Genomic DNA, 15,810 nt, shown 5'->3' with positions numbered 1-15,810 from the left:
TCCATTCGGCAACACAATTCGCGAGTAAACGGCCTTCAAAGATCGAACCCAAGTCTTACATTTATGCCCGTAAAAACCGTAATTTTTCCACAAATAGCACTTTATCGAGATTTTACTGTGAATTCCTATTACGAATATTATTTTTCCAAAATTTCATTCAGTTCGGTGGAAAAGGAGAAAAAGGCTTTAGAAGTTCGAACTCAAGTCTAACTAATATTTATGCCCGTAAAAACTGTGATTTTTTCACAAATGCCACATAATTGAAATTTTGTTGTTGATTCCACTTCAGACCATAATTCTTAGTACGGATTCAAAATTTCACTCCGTTCGGCAGCATAATTCACGAGAAAACGGCCTTCAAAAATCGAACCCAAGCTTACATTTATGCCCGTAAAAACCGTGTATTTTCAACAAATGCCACATTATTGAGAATTTTCTGTGGATTCCTATTATGATTTTTATTCTCGTTATTTTTATGAAATTTCATTCCGTTCGGTGACATAGTTGTTTATTCCACTTCAGACCATAATTCTTAGTACGGATTCTAAATTTCATTCTGTTCGGCAACATAATTCGCGAGTAAACGGCCTTCAAAGATCGAACCCAAGCTTACATTTATGCCCGTAAAAATTGTAATTTTTCCACAAATGACACTTTATCGAGATTTTACTGTGAATTCCTATTACGAATATTATTTTTCCAAAATTTCATTCAGTTCGGTGGAAAAGGAGAAAAAGGCTTTAGAAGTTCGAACTCAAGTCTAACTAACATTTATGCCCGTAAAAACTGTGATTTTTTCACAAATGCCACATAATTGAGATTTTGTTGTTGATTCCACTTCAGACCATAATTCTTAGTACGGATTCTAAATTTCATTCCGTTCGGCAACATAATTCGCGAGTAAACGGCCTTCAAAGATCGAACCTTAGTCTTACATTTATGCCCGTAAAATCTGTGATTTTTCCACAAGTGCCACTTGTGGAATGAGATTTTACATTGGATTCCCATTATAAATATTATTCTCATCATTTTCCCAAATTTCACACTCGTAGTTCCCGAGAAAACAATTCTCAAAGTTCGCACCCAAGTCTTACAAGTTTGTTAGTAGCCAAGTCTTGTAAGGTATCTTTTAAATGTATTTATTTAATGAAACTTCTCGTAATAATCTTCTCTATCAAAGAGATTTCCAACATTATATAAATTTAATGATTTTGAAAAATTTCTGGACCCTTCTTTGTACGCTTTCTGGGGTCCAGTTTTGACCATAGACCTATCTCAAATTACCACAGTTCTTTCAGTGTCTTAGGAGAAACTTATAAATTCACTCAGGACTTATAACATCTTGGGAATGTTGCGTGTTTTAAGGGAGATATTTTTGAGGAACGGGAGGAGTGAACATGGTTCTTGAGCTATTGAACTCGAAAACGAGTCATATTTTATTACCCAAGCCATCAAACACAGAGTTAATATTCACATTAATATTTTTTTATGTATGCGAAAAAAAAGCAGTAAGGTCAGATGAAGTTTACCTAATTGATTATTTTTGATTGCTATAATTTACTAACGTAAAATAAATAAGTTCATATTTCACATAAAATCCATGTGTGAAAGAAAATCAAGACGCACAACTCATACCGCTAGGAGGCGCTAGTGTAGCAAGTTTCCGTCAGAATGTATGGGAAATGTTAGAAGTTGAAGGTATTATTAATATTATAGGGTATTTAAAAGTGGTAATTTTTTTCGTAGCCATCGTTTGTCGATATTTTAAAATTCAAATTTCTTCTTTAGCAGTCGTCGCCAGTAGGTAGCTAGCAGGTTATATTTATAACAATTAGCTACCTACCTACAATTTATTATGGGATGTACTATCAGTGATGTACCATATTTAGATGAGACATAAAGCGAAAAAATAGGTTCCGCTTTTTTACACTCTAATTAAAAGTAACGAATCCTGTTTACTCGCTCCGCCTATCGCGTTCTATTAGTGGAACAAGTTTCGACGAGTTATTAGTATGCAGTAACGCCTCTAAATGTAGCTCCGTATAGTTATCATTGTAATCCTGAACAACATACCCAAAACAATGTATACATTTAAAGCCTTCAACACAGAGAAAAATGAGTATAGCTAATTTGTTAAGAATCTCTACAAATCATTGGTAATCCGATTAAAAACGGGATTGCAGGCCCTTAACGAAAGAATTATTAGGTTTCTTTATGATCTTTTAGTAAATTACGAATATTTAATCACGATGTCGAAACACGTGTTCATAAAAATTCTATATTTTTTTTGCATTCCGTCATTATAGATTATCACGGCAAATGCAGGTGCATGAACACGTGTTCAGATATATCTAAGAATAAATTATATATAAAAGTTTATCAGGAAACTACATGCAATTCTGTTTTTAACCGAATTACCAATAAATTTAAGAGATGTATAGTAAATAATCAATTCTCATTTTTCTCCGTTTGCCAAGCGATTTGTATGCCTATAACCTATATTCGTGGCGATATAAGGCTCATTACGAATATACAATTTTTTTACTTGTGGCATCCTCTCAAGCTTGATTTAAAAATGGTCTGCATTCCCGTTATTGCCCGGATTACCAATAATTTGAAGAGATTCTTAATAAATAAGCAATGCTTATTTTTTTCCGCGAAGGCGTGAATAAATAAATTAATAAAATATTTAATTAATAAATAATAAATCATGTAAAATCTTTTGCCTAACCTCCTATGGACACAAAAGTTTTAAATACAATGCTATTAAGCCATTCAATTCTTTACCTACTGACATTAGAAACACGAAAACAAAAACTAAAAGCAAAATCATTGATTACCTCCAATAAGTTTGTCTAACCTCCTATGGACAAAAAAGTTTTAAATACAATGCTATTAAGCTTATTCAATTCTTTACCTACTTACAATAGAAACACGCAAACCAAAACATAAAAATCAGGAGTATTAAAATTTCTTTCCATATTTTTATTTGTGCCTACTGTGTATGTATTCATATTTGAATTGTATAATCTAAAAAAAATGCCGATTTAATTAATATTAAAATAATAAAATATGACTGAATTCGGCCCTGTCAATATTGTACTTTCCTGACCGTATTGCATGGTCAGGCAACCAGCAAATGGTCACCTGTGCGTGACGCAGACTTCATTCAACATTCAACACGTGAGATGCGTGAAATTTCACGTATTTCGGTTAATAACAATTCTGGGTAATATTTTTGATATAACACAATTTTGCCGCAAAGGACCTTGACCTTGAACATCTCGTAGAACTGAACGACCGACTTTTTCAAACGCATAATATACTACGTGTTGTATGTTTGAAATATTTATGTATCTTATTCAATTAAGAATAAGTGACTAATAATGATAACGATTGTAATTTTAACGACTTTTTAATCTAATTTATCTGTGGTTTTTGGAGATCATTCCAAAATATCGATAAGAAATTTATTGTTATCAATTATTTGTGTACTGATTTGATATCAGAGTTGTTTTACGTTCCTTTATACGACATGTATTAGGAAAACATTTGATTTTTTAAGTGAGTTGGAAACTAAACTGTCAGGAGCCGGTGGGACTATGGCAACTACTACCAATATTCAGGAAGGTTGTTAGAAGAAGTAAATTTGAGAGTTATGTGGAAACCCTACTCTTTTTTAAATTCATGGATCTTTTGTAAGGCCGAAGGATGTGAGAAGAAGAGGAATATGAATAAAACGAAGGTTTTTGAAGAGCCTGGCTTTTTACTAATCTAAAAATCCCGCATACCCAATATCTACCGATTTATAACAAGTTTCTCTTAAACTCTTTAAGTTTTTAAGTTCCAAAAAAATAATGTTATTTTTGAAGATAATATCGTTATGCCGAAACGTTAATTATATGAAATTCCCTCGATAGAAAAAAAATCACAAAGTAAGCTCCGAAAATTATTAAAAACACGTTTTGTTCTGTTATTTAATATTTTACAGGCATGCAAAAAGTCACCGTGTATCTTTAAATGCAACTAAAGCATTTTTCAAGAGATTTTTACTGTATTTCAAACGATAATTTTGATAATGTTTGATAATGTTTGATAATGCCTTCAGAGGGCGAAACAGCTGTCACGCGTAATAATAATTACACAGCAGAACTTGTTTAAAAATAAACTGTTTTTATAAACCCAATAATAATATTATTGTATATATAAAAAAATAAAAAAATAAAATGGAGTTCTACAAATTAAACTTAATTACAATAAATAATAATAGATAATTTTCACAATTTTCGCTTAATTTTTATCGTTTTTTTATATTAGCGCGCTCCCTCTGACATTAGTATTTACATATCTCCCTTTCAAACCATCTTTGAACGCTTACTAGGGGGCCTTACGCAGCGTTTCGATTACGGATGATGATGTTTGACCTACTGAGAGCATCGTGCACTCAGGAAAGAAGAACATTAGACTAGTTCTTAATGTGAAATCTTAAGTTGAATTAGTTCAGGTTCAATCAAAACCGGGACCTTGACTCTAAACAGCCTCTTAACTTGTATGAAAACCATTAAAGAAAATGTTTTAAATTAATTTGATTTAAAAGTTGACAAAACATTTTAAAATAAATAAATAAATATAAGAACAAATGAAATACAATTAAATTTTGGAGAATGTCAAACACGTTAAGAAGCTGACTTTGTCCAGCTTTCTGACCTTGCACGGAGAAAACTTACGAACAAAAAATATTGCTAATTTATTTATGTAAAGTCAACACTTTTGCATTGCGCATCAAACGTAGGTGCTTGAACGCGTGTTCCGTTATTATTACGAATTTACTAAAAGTTTGTTTATTAATTGCTATTCATTATCATAAACACCTCATACCTCGATTTATGTCGGGTCTTATACAAACCTAGTATTCATTCAATTATAACTACACTAGTAGATATTTCTTTTAATTATGTATTGTTTAACTGCTCTTCTATTAACAATTGTATCACTTGCAACAATATTTTTGTGATTACTTGTTCTGTAATCACTCTATTGTAAAAGCCATTATGACGACCCCATGCATTTTTCTGTCTTATGGGCTTTTAAACTATAGAAATCCTAATTATACAGTAAATTATTAATGGTAGCTTACGTATTTTCACAGGAGTACGTAAAATACTAAAATTATATGTCGAGTATTTAAGTTAATATAAGGAAGATAGTAATTTTGGATACTACCTACTCCTCCACTTGGCTGCGGGATAGTTAAAATAACAAAAATCAATAAAGTGAAAACGATTTTAAATAATAAATACATTTTCATTTCGCACTACTTCGAACCAGTGATTTTGGGTAATCTGAACACTACCACAAAGTTAGTTAGAGTTAGAGACATGACAAGAACATCAAGCCATTGGCATGAATAATAATCAATCAATATGCCAGCCAATTTTATAATTTCAATCAGGCCAAACAAAAATTACAAAGATTACATACATTATCTTGAAATGTTACCCAACAATAAAAGTACCTATAATTTCCCATGCATTTAGCCTTCTCCGCATGGCAATAAATAAAATTGCAGTCAATGTAAATCGGATGTGGTTTTTTTGAAACTCTCCTTGAAGTGTGGACATTTGCGGATAAATGCGAAATCATGCGCCGGAGATAATTTCGCAATGAACCATACATTTCCTTTGGCGGAGGCCGATATTCACGGTCATTTACATCAATTTTGGCAGAATCTAATGAAAAATGGCTTCGTAAGACCATAATCAGCGTGGGAAGTCATACCTATTGTAAACTACTCATGTAAATATGTATAATCCATTGACCCCAAAGGTACAATAGTTGAACTATAATAATATGTTCGCGTGTACTCGTTGACCAGGTGTCATTGTTTCAAACAATGAATTAATTATAATAGCGAATTTGGGAATCTCGCAAGTGAAAACATGGCTAGACTCAAACATACTTACACTTAACATATCAAAGACAAAATTCACAACATACATTATAAATAGCACAGGACAGCCAAAAAACAACACAAACACCATAAAAATACACGAATGTTTAAACACCAACATCTGCGATTGCCCTCCTCTAGAAAAAACAGAACATATAAAGTATCTAGGAATCGTAATTGACCATAACCTTAGATGGATACCTCACATCAAACAAATCACAAATAAACTTCTCAAAACAATACACATTTTCCTAAACATAAGAAACATATATAAAATATAACAATTGAAAACAATATATTTTGCACTTTGCCAATCAATAATAGAATATGGAATTATTGATTGGGGAGGAGCAACAAACTCGGCTATCAATTACATAGAAACCGCACAGAAAACGATCTTAAAGGTAAAACTAAAAAAACAAAGACTGACTGATACAGACCAAATATTCAACAGCTGTGACGTACTAGATATACGCCAATTATACATTAAAACACTACTAAAATACATTTTTGACAAAAAAAATAAATTTCAATATACACAAAATAACAATAACAGACCAGTTAGACAAGCGTACCAAGAAAACATAAAACAGTAAATTCAAGCTTTGGACAAAGACACTACCAATACCATGCAATAAAAGCTTTCAACAGTATAAAACTAGAAATTAAAATTGAGGAAAATAAAAATAAATTCACACACAAAATTACAAAATGGATTAAAGAACAAAAAAGACAATATTATCAAAATTTCATAGCATAAAATAAAAATAAAACATACACGTAACACACAAAACCAATATAAACACACATCACTCACAAACACACAAGATTATTTTCAATGTACTATTTTTTTTAATTTTAAATATATTATTATGTATTTTTAATTTTAAATGTATAATTTTTCTCATTAAATGTATTATGTAGTTTATATTTCATATTACAAAATGAAGGCCTCAGCACGGGCAAGCCACCCAGTGAGGCCTACATTACTGGAAAACTTGAATTGTAAAAAATATTGTACCTAATAAAAAATAAAAAAAATAAAAAAAAAACATTAAAATGTGATAAGCTCTAGTGATGTAATGGAGAAATTATTTTTTGTTTTAGATGATTAAGCGGCTTCTTTGAACCCACATAAAAATCCCGAAGGCATCAGTCCTATTCTGTCAGAAGGTCAGATTTCCGCTTTGTTATACAATCCAAATAAATGGAATATTTCTGAACATACCCGAAAACTGAAAACTGTTTTTGAAAGGTGATAAAATACGCTTTATTGTTATTATAAAATTTTGAATGAAAATATAATTTTTTTTTTTAAATTGCTCACTTTATAATTTAATGACGTTTTTAACTTGAATTACCGGGTAACAAATTTTTATCTACTTATATTATTAGACATATTATGTATTATAAACGTTATTGTTAACTTACTTTTTGTCGTTTCACATAAAAATATTTAAATAAAACAATTCATAATTCTCATAAGATTATTTTCTAATTGCGGTCGGAACCTTTAGTTTCTTAAAGGTTTTAATTATTCTGTGGTTAACTGTTAGATTTGAATATAAAGCGTGGCATTTTCTCTTTTCAACACCGCCTAGATCATATTTTTCACCACAACAGTAAGGGAAACAGCGATTTCTGTGAGACCAAGTGAATTGTTCCCAAAACGAACAAATTAGACTGAAAGGTTAAAATGAAACGTGATCTCGATAATCTAATCGAGCATGAGACCATCTTTAGATTCTGTAGTTCAAACAGACTGTGATGGTCTGAACAATGGACACGTTGGAAGAATGCTGGATGATGTGACACCATCATCCATGGTCAAGTTGGTGGAAGCAACCCCGAGACAGATTCACAGAGAAGTTGATAGACTATGTGGAAGAGAGTTGGAATAAAACAAGGAGGACCAAGGATCGGAGGCGAATGGAGATGGACTGCAGCCAGTGGAAATCATTTGTGGATGAGGTCAAATCCCGCCCAGAGTGTCGTGATGATAGTAGATGGACCGAGAAAGAAATGCCAGGAGAACATAATATTACAACATGTAAGTGAGAAGATGAAAATTTCGGGATGCCCGATGAAGAGATGTCACGATCAAGGCACTCAAATAGAGTCGGAATAACGGAAAAGTTCACGTGAAAAGACAAAGGTGTGAATATAGATGACGAAACTAGTTGCATCTGGACCTTGATTCTAGACGAAATCATTCGACCCATTTCGAGTGGAATGACTTTTGTACTTTCGATGAGACTCAAAAATAAAAACATCTATCAATATATGTACTTTCGACGGCGATTTTCAGCGGCCTGGATTGGAGAATCGATACCCTGTACAGCCATCTACTTTAGTTTAGGGAAAATGTCGCGTTGGTTAGCAGAGTTGACCAAATTCCTTAAATTGTGCTGTTTTTCTAAGATTTTACTATTTTGCTTGGAGAATCATTTTACGGGGAAAATGCGAGGTTTCTGGGCACTTTCTGACTATCTTAACATATTGAGAATTTATAATTACGATAATTGTGAGAACATACTATAATTACGTTTTCTTTCGCAGCAAATATCCAAAAAAAAATATTTTTTAGCCCGAACGAAAAAAGAAAATCCGCAAATAACTGTTTAGTAAAAAAATAATGCTAAGTTCATTTTTTAATTACTTTGTTGGTTAGTTACATGCGGTAAACAGAAAGGGAGATTACAAAGGAGCACCTAGTCACAGACCTTATAAAGGAATAAATAAAAGGAAAAACTACATAAATCTAATCGTAAATTCATAAAATTAATTAATTACGTTTACACGTCTCTTTATGTTGGAAAAGGGTCAAATTAAAGGTTGTAAATCCAATGGCCATTAATCTATAAATCTTTTTGTGCGCATATCGGCGAATAATTCGAAGTTAATTGACAGAATTTATCCTGAGCGCTATCTTATCGTGAATATTTATTTTTAGTAGCCAGAATTATCATTGCAGTTGCTTGTGATGATTGCATTTGATGACGCGATACGTTTTCAAGTTGTCAAGATAAAGGAATGCATAAGAAAGTTGTATAAGCATCGCTACTTATCAGTAAACATTGTTGTAAAATTACAAATGATTTGGGTTTTGCCCTTGGTCCTAAAGTCGAGAAAATAATTATTTATTCAGCATATATTTTTGACGTTTGGCCGAATTATCTGGCAACAAAGATTCTGGGTATTCACATATGATTTAATCGACACTTTTTTGTTCTTGTTATATTTCAGATAAATCTTTTTGTGAATTGCTCATTTTTGTGCATTATCGCGTAACACCTGTTATCGCAATCGTTCAAAATCTTAGTGAGACGTCAACATCGTTTATTCTAACCTCGTGTTTATATTTAAACAGAAGTAAAATAAACGACCTAACCTTTTTATTAAAATTACTCTAAATTCGATTATTGTGATCTCCAGCATTTAATAAATCTACACATACCTACACGAACAACTAGGCAAATACCAACATTTTACATACATACATCTCATTCCAACTATAGTTTTCATTCTCCAATACAACGTTTACACAGTCTTGGTAACAAATACGTAAACAATGTAAATTTATTTGACAATAATTTGAACTTGGCAAACTTTAAACGGAGTATGTGCGAACTATTTCTACCTACTTTGTAAACTATTATTACCAACTAATTTTATACCTTCTTATTATCATTATCGTAGATTTGCTTCAAATCAAATTCAGTCTTCAAATATCACCAACATACTGACATAAATATTATGTACGTACGAACACAAAATTCTCTAAAAGGTGCTTCCTCCCAATTATGTGAATTTGGACTATGAAAGTATACATTGGCGAAGCTTAATGCTAAATCACTATTTTGATTAATCTTTATAACGAATTGGTATACATTACGAATTCCAAAAATACGCTTTAGATAAATTGAAGGTTTTCCTATCGTTTCGCTTGAGTAGAATACAAATAAAATAATAAATTACTCACTAAAAAATATGAATGTAAACTACTAAAAAAAATTTTTTTTCAATAGAAATTATGAACGCGTAAAGGAAATTACACTAAAAAAATATGTAATTATAGCTAAGATTATCTGAGACAGTTTCACTTGAATAATTTTTTTGCTTTCTTATAAAATTATTTACAAAATAAATGAAAACGTTTCTAGACTGCGTTTGTCAAGCGATTTTAATGCCTATTTCCTACAATATAAGGTATACGAAGAATATACACATTTTTGACTTATAGATTCCTCTTAAAGAAAAAAAAATATTACACTTCATTTTCTACATAATTGACTGAGCGTAGCAAAGTCCTGTTTCTATTCGACCGTTTTGCATTTCGTCTATCTGTAAATTTGTTTGTACGTTCCGTTTCTGTTTCGGGATGGTGGCTATTATAATGCTTTAGTTTAGATTATTTCTTCAAATGTAGACTCGTCGAGTTTCTTTGTAATTATGTGAGGTACGTACCCCTACCAGCTTGAAGAAAATTTAAAAAAAATAATTTTATTGAGATAGTGCATAGACATATGAATATTAGTAGACCTGCCCTAAATGATTAAAAGCGTATTATCCCCACTCCCCATACCGGTTCCATTGGAGCCGGCTGTGCTCGCGTATGGCCTCAAGTGAAATTTGAAAACGTGACGTCATCATTCTTGTGCGAACTATGGTCGAGGCATCATCGGTTCATTTTACGAAATAACACGGCAAAATGTTGACTTGTACTATGAAAACTTGTAAAAATAGATGTGAAAAAGAGAATAAACACAATTGTCGTATTACATTCCATATGTAAGCATTATTTTACTTTATTTTAAGCATATTCACATCGTATAATATGAATCAGTTGTTACTATCACATCGAGAAACGTCTGGACGCGAAACACAAAGCTGGTTGGTTGCTGGGAAGTAAATTATGAACATTTATAAAAGTGTCTTAACTAAATACTTAAACGAAATATTCGACTCTGAAAATTAACCGAATTTTTTTGCCGAATTTGGACTTAACGTGGCGAGTAATTTGCGCTCCCATGTAAAAATGTCTATTCATTCAAAAGTAGATTTTACTTTTAAGAAGTAAATGGTGATATTATAATGCGAGATGCCTATTTACTGTCAGATTGATTTATTGACGAATCACAGTCAGCTTCACTCCCTTCGTTCTTCAACAGTTGATTTTACCCCTCGCCATTATCTTCTCGTCTATTAATTCCTATGTCTGTGAGATAGTGACATTTCTTTGGGCAAATTATGTAATTCTTTATTTGAATATTACATGAAAATATACGGTTTTTAATTATGTAGGTAGGTATTTAAGTACCTATTTCCAAGTAATTTTGGTTTTGAGTTAGTAAATACTAGCTGACATGTTACCCGGCGTTGCTCGGGGTTACGAATGGTTTGGAAAAATTTTTTGAGATTGTAAATTAAGGTCTACCTTATTCAGCTTCGTATTTCATTCCAGTGCAGAGGTAATGTGTTAAGTCTTTCCTGGGCGTCCCCGACTTCTTCTACCATTAAAACCACTCTCTAAACACTCCTGAAACTAATAAAAACAAGCTATGAATCTTTCAGCAAAATCGGTCCAGTAGTATTGAGTCTATAGGGAACAAGCAAGGATCATCAGCTGTAGGCAAACTGATAGAACCTAAGCGCAAGCCAAATACTAAGTTTGGTGATCGCGCTTTCGGATTATCTGGGCCGATCGCTACCTAGGACTCTTGCAGCAGAGTCTCCATCTTCTGTCTTTGTCGAGCGTCACAGCGGTGCTGCCAAGGTTTGTTGTCTATGTGAGGATGTTGTGTCGGCGCTCTTTATTGGCAGCAGACACATGTCAGCGCTATATTGGCGGCAGACACATACCTGAACGGATGACGAACCTCGTGCTGGCACAGTTGGTCTAAATAACAAATGTAGATCCTAGGAAATAAACTGTACAGCGCCCTTGAGGTGATTTTTCACAAAAACGGCGCTCTACAAATTATCCAATTATTATTATTATTATTATTGAAGGCTTGTAATAAACTTCCTCCGGAACTAAGATCCACAACAAGTCCAACAGAATTCAGTTCTAAACTAAAAACTTGCCTTACTATCATACCCTTAAATTAAATATACCATTCCTGAGAGAAAGTCCAGTTATATCCAATTACGTCTTAAATCTTGTATCTAAATTTCGCTAATAAACAATTGGTTAATGTTAATTAAGTGTTAATCTCAAGTGACCTACCAGGTAAGTATTGTTTTGTATATTATCTCCATATATAGTTTGTAATAACATAGATCATTGTAGAAATGTATTATATATTTGTACAGCGCCCTTGAGGTGATTTTGCACAAAAACGGCGCTTGTAGCAGTCTCGCCCGTTAAAGTACCTACCGGACTGACATTCAGCATTCTCAAGTTGCCGTCTTGTTTGGCGATCGAGTCTGAAGTGCGCATCGTTTGGACTTGGTTCGAGACTATGGCTGTGTATCTGTGACGTATATTTTCCACAAACCAGTGCGAACTTCATGCATGTTTATAGGCCGCTGTCAAAACATGAAAATGTCAAAAAATGTTAAGTGCGATGTGAAAGGATGTACGGACAATACATCGATTCGACATCGATTTCCGAGTTTTAAGGAGTACCCTAGTCTTTTTCGCAAATGGTCAATACGGATTGATAGATTAGAATTTATTACGAAATACAAAAATCTTCTGTGTTTTTCATTTTTCTGTTAAAAGCAGAGAAATATCAAAATTCGTTACTGTCGTAAAAAAACATTTCATATTTGATAATCTTATAAATGTTCTTCCTTTATTTAAAGGATTTTAAGTCATTTTAGTTTATTTTTACGACAGGTTGATTGTTCATCTCAGAACAAAATTTTAGGCTAGTGAATGGGATTGGCTCCGAATGAGAATTATATTGTCTATGGTTACGCCTTTTTTATAGTTTCTATCCTAGTCGATGGTGAGTATGTGTAGTAGTGACGTATATTTTTCAGTTACAGACTTTTATCTATGGCAAACATTAGGACCCATGGGCTCAGTACTAAAAACCCGAAGATATTGATCTAGTGAGTGGTTCATTTATGGTTCGAGAGTTGTGGCTCGAGTCCCGGAGGCACGAGAGGTTCTGAAATACTTGCTGACCTTGGCGGACCCTGAATTTACGTAAGAGGCTCTTTAAATTTAGATTGATATATTTTAGTTTCTTAGGGATTACACTGATAATTTATAAATTTACAAATCATCCAAATATTATTGTTATTATTATTAAACATTAATTTTTGTGTATTATATGGAAGAGAAGATTAGAAACATATTTTTGTACGCGAAGTTTACTGTTCCAATAACTACTCGTTGCAGTAAATAAATACATAATTTTCATGAACAAACGGTCCGACATTCTGCGGTTAGGAAGGCCTTTCTACCGCCTTTTTAAATGTAAGCAAGCGAATAAATTAGACAACTAATCGAATTGGCAATAAAATTATCCATATTTGCAATGGGAAAAACCCTTACTCGTATTTGATCGTAAACCATGACCTAAATAATGTTGCAAAACCTTCTTTTTATTTCTTTTAAAAGTGATTAGTATACCGCAAGTAGATCTCGTATTTGATTGCGTTTAATCCGATTAATAGTGACCTCAGATGAAATGGATATGGGAGGCTGACCCGCGATAGGAGTTTGGAAGAGAGTGGAATAAAACAAACATCCTTTGAGTCATTCTTTTGTTTTGCTGTAGCGGTGTAATTTATCTTACGTAATAATTTCGGTTGTCTGAATTCAAATTTGTTGTTAATTTATCATTTTAAAAATTGGAACTGAATGTGTGAAAAGTTTTTTTTTACATTAACTCCACACAGGAGACTGAAGAAAATAATTTCCCTTAGGGCTCATGTAATCTCTGGGGATGCTGTGTGGAGTCTTTTTGAGGAGAGGAAACACACAAGCCGGAAAATCATTCCACAACCGAGCTATTGAACTGAAGAACGAGTCGTAAAAGCGACCCGTTCTCGTGTGACAAATGTCAACCACGTACATATATTAAGCACGCGTTTGGCGTATTACCCGATTATGCACCGTTGCCGAAGAGATCAATGACGCTAGTTCCTCAGAGCATCTTCCATTGAAATACTGGTAGAAAAAGAACAGCATTCCCACCTGACGCACGTGCTTTAAATATTACAGTCTGCTTAATACACTTATGATGTTACTTTTGAAGCTGTCATTTTTTAACATTTGACAAGTAGAAACTACGCCATTAATAAAAATGGAACGAGACACGCTTCAACAACGCATTGAAATTATTAAAATTCACTTGAGTTAATCAAATGCAAATCATCTTGAGTGATGAGGCCCATTTCCACCTCGGTGGCTTCGTCAAGAAACAAAATTGTCGCATCTGGGGCTCGGAAAACCCAAGAGTTATTGTAGAAAAGCCTCTCTATCCTCAACGTGTGACTGTTTGGTGCGGTGTATGGTCAGGCAGAGTCATTGGACCTTACTTTTTCGAAAATGAAGCTGGAGCAACAGTTACGGTTAATGGATCGCTATCGAGAGATGATTAATTATTTTTATGGCCGGAATTGGATGGTATTGATCTGGACAACGTTAACTTTCAATAAGACGGCGCTACGTGCCACACAAGCAACGAAACCATTGATCTTTTACGATTGAATATCAAAATAACACCTCTTATTGGAAACCCTGTAGTAGCTTGTTGCTACTATAGAAATACCAGCCGTTTTTTTCTACGTGCAAAATGATTGTACAATAACTTCGGCAATCTTCAAAGAATCATTTACTAATCTGTACGGCAAAATGATAGATTTCATCAATATTTGACTTGGCTAAAGTGGCATCCATTGCAAGCTGATAACTTGCAACAGAAACCGTAAATCCGAATGACGCGTACCTACTTACACTTCACTTTATCAGTTAAAGTAGCAGAGATAAGTTACTTTTATCCATGCGACATACTCGCCGCTTTCATTGTGATATTTTATAAAAGTTGCAGCCTGAAAAATCAACAATAACTCTTGGGTCTTGCGAGCCCCAGATGCGACAATTTTGCTTGTTGACGAAGCCACCGAGGCGGTAATGGGCCTCATCACTAAAGATGATTTGCATTTGATTCACTCAAGTGAATTTTAATAATTTCAATGCGTTGTTAAAGCGTGCATCGTTCCATTTTTATTAATGGCATAGCTTCTACTTGTCAAATGTCAAAAAATGACAGCTTCAAAACTATCATCTACTGAAATAGCGGGCTATTCAAAATAACACCTCTTATTGGAAAACCCTGTATAATAATAAGAACCGTTCGCAGTGCAGTATCGAATATTCGACAATTGTTGTACCTTCCGTGCAGCGTAGCCTGGATATTTTGGGACTCGTGATCTGCCTGCGAGTTCTAGAATTCTCCGGGCGCGCGCGGTCCTACTAGGCGGGCGCGTCTTTATAAACGCTGTCTCTGCGCTCGGTAAGTCCAGTTCTCAGTCGCTACAATCCTATGTTCTATGAGTAACACACTTTTTTCCCAAAAGTTTTTCAGCAAAGTTATCAAAATACCAGCGCAGATCCGTGAAAATTTTCACGTAGTTATTGTAGGATTTGTGAAGCTAAAAGTAACATTAAAAAAACATTAATAAAATCATTTTGGTAATTACTCTTCGCTTGTCTGATATAATTTATAGTTTCAATTTTGAAAATTAAAAATTCATTTAACTTGAATAATTTTACGCACTACGCAGGAATGCAAATCACGCACCCATTCACCGGCAACCGGAATTGGTTTTTGACAATAAATCTTTTAACAATATTTAATAATACCGTATATGGACTGTAAAATGTTTTGAACTATCAA

The sequence above is a fragment of the Hesperophylax consimilis genome, chromosome 2, assembly GCF_061612785.1.
Source record: "Hesperophylax consimilis isolate HC1 chromosome 2, BYU_Hcon_1.0, whole genome shotgun sequence".
Classification (NCBI taxonomy): Eukaryota; Metazoa; Arthropoda; class Insecta; order Trichoptera; family Limnephilidae; genus Hesperophylax; species Hesperophylax consimilis.
The sequence above is the reverse complement of the archived record's forward strand: the minus strand, read 5'-3'. Positions refer to the sequence as shown.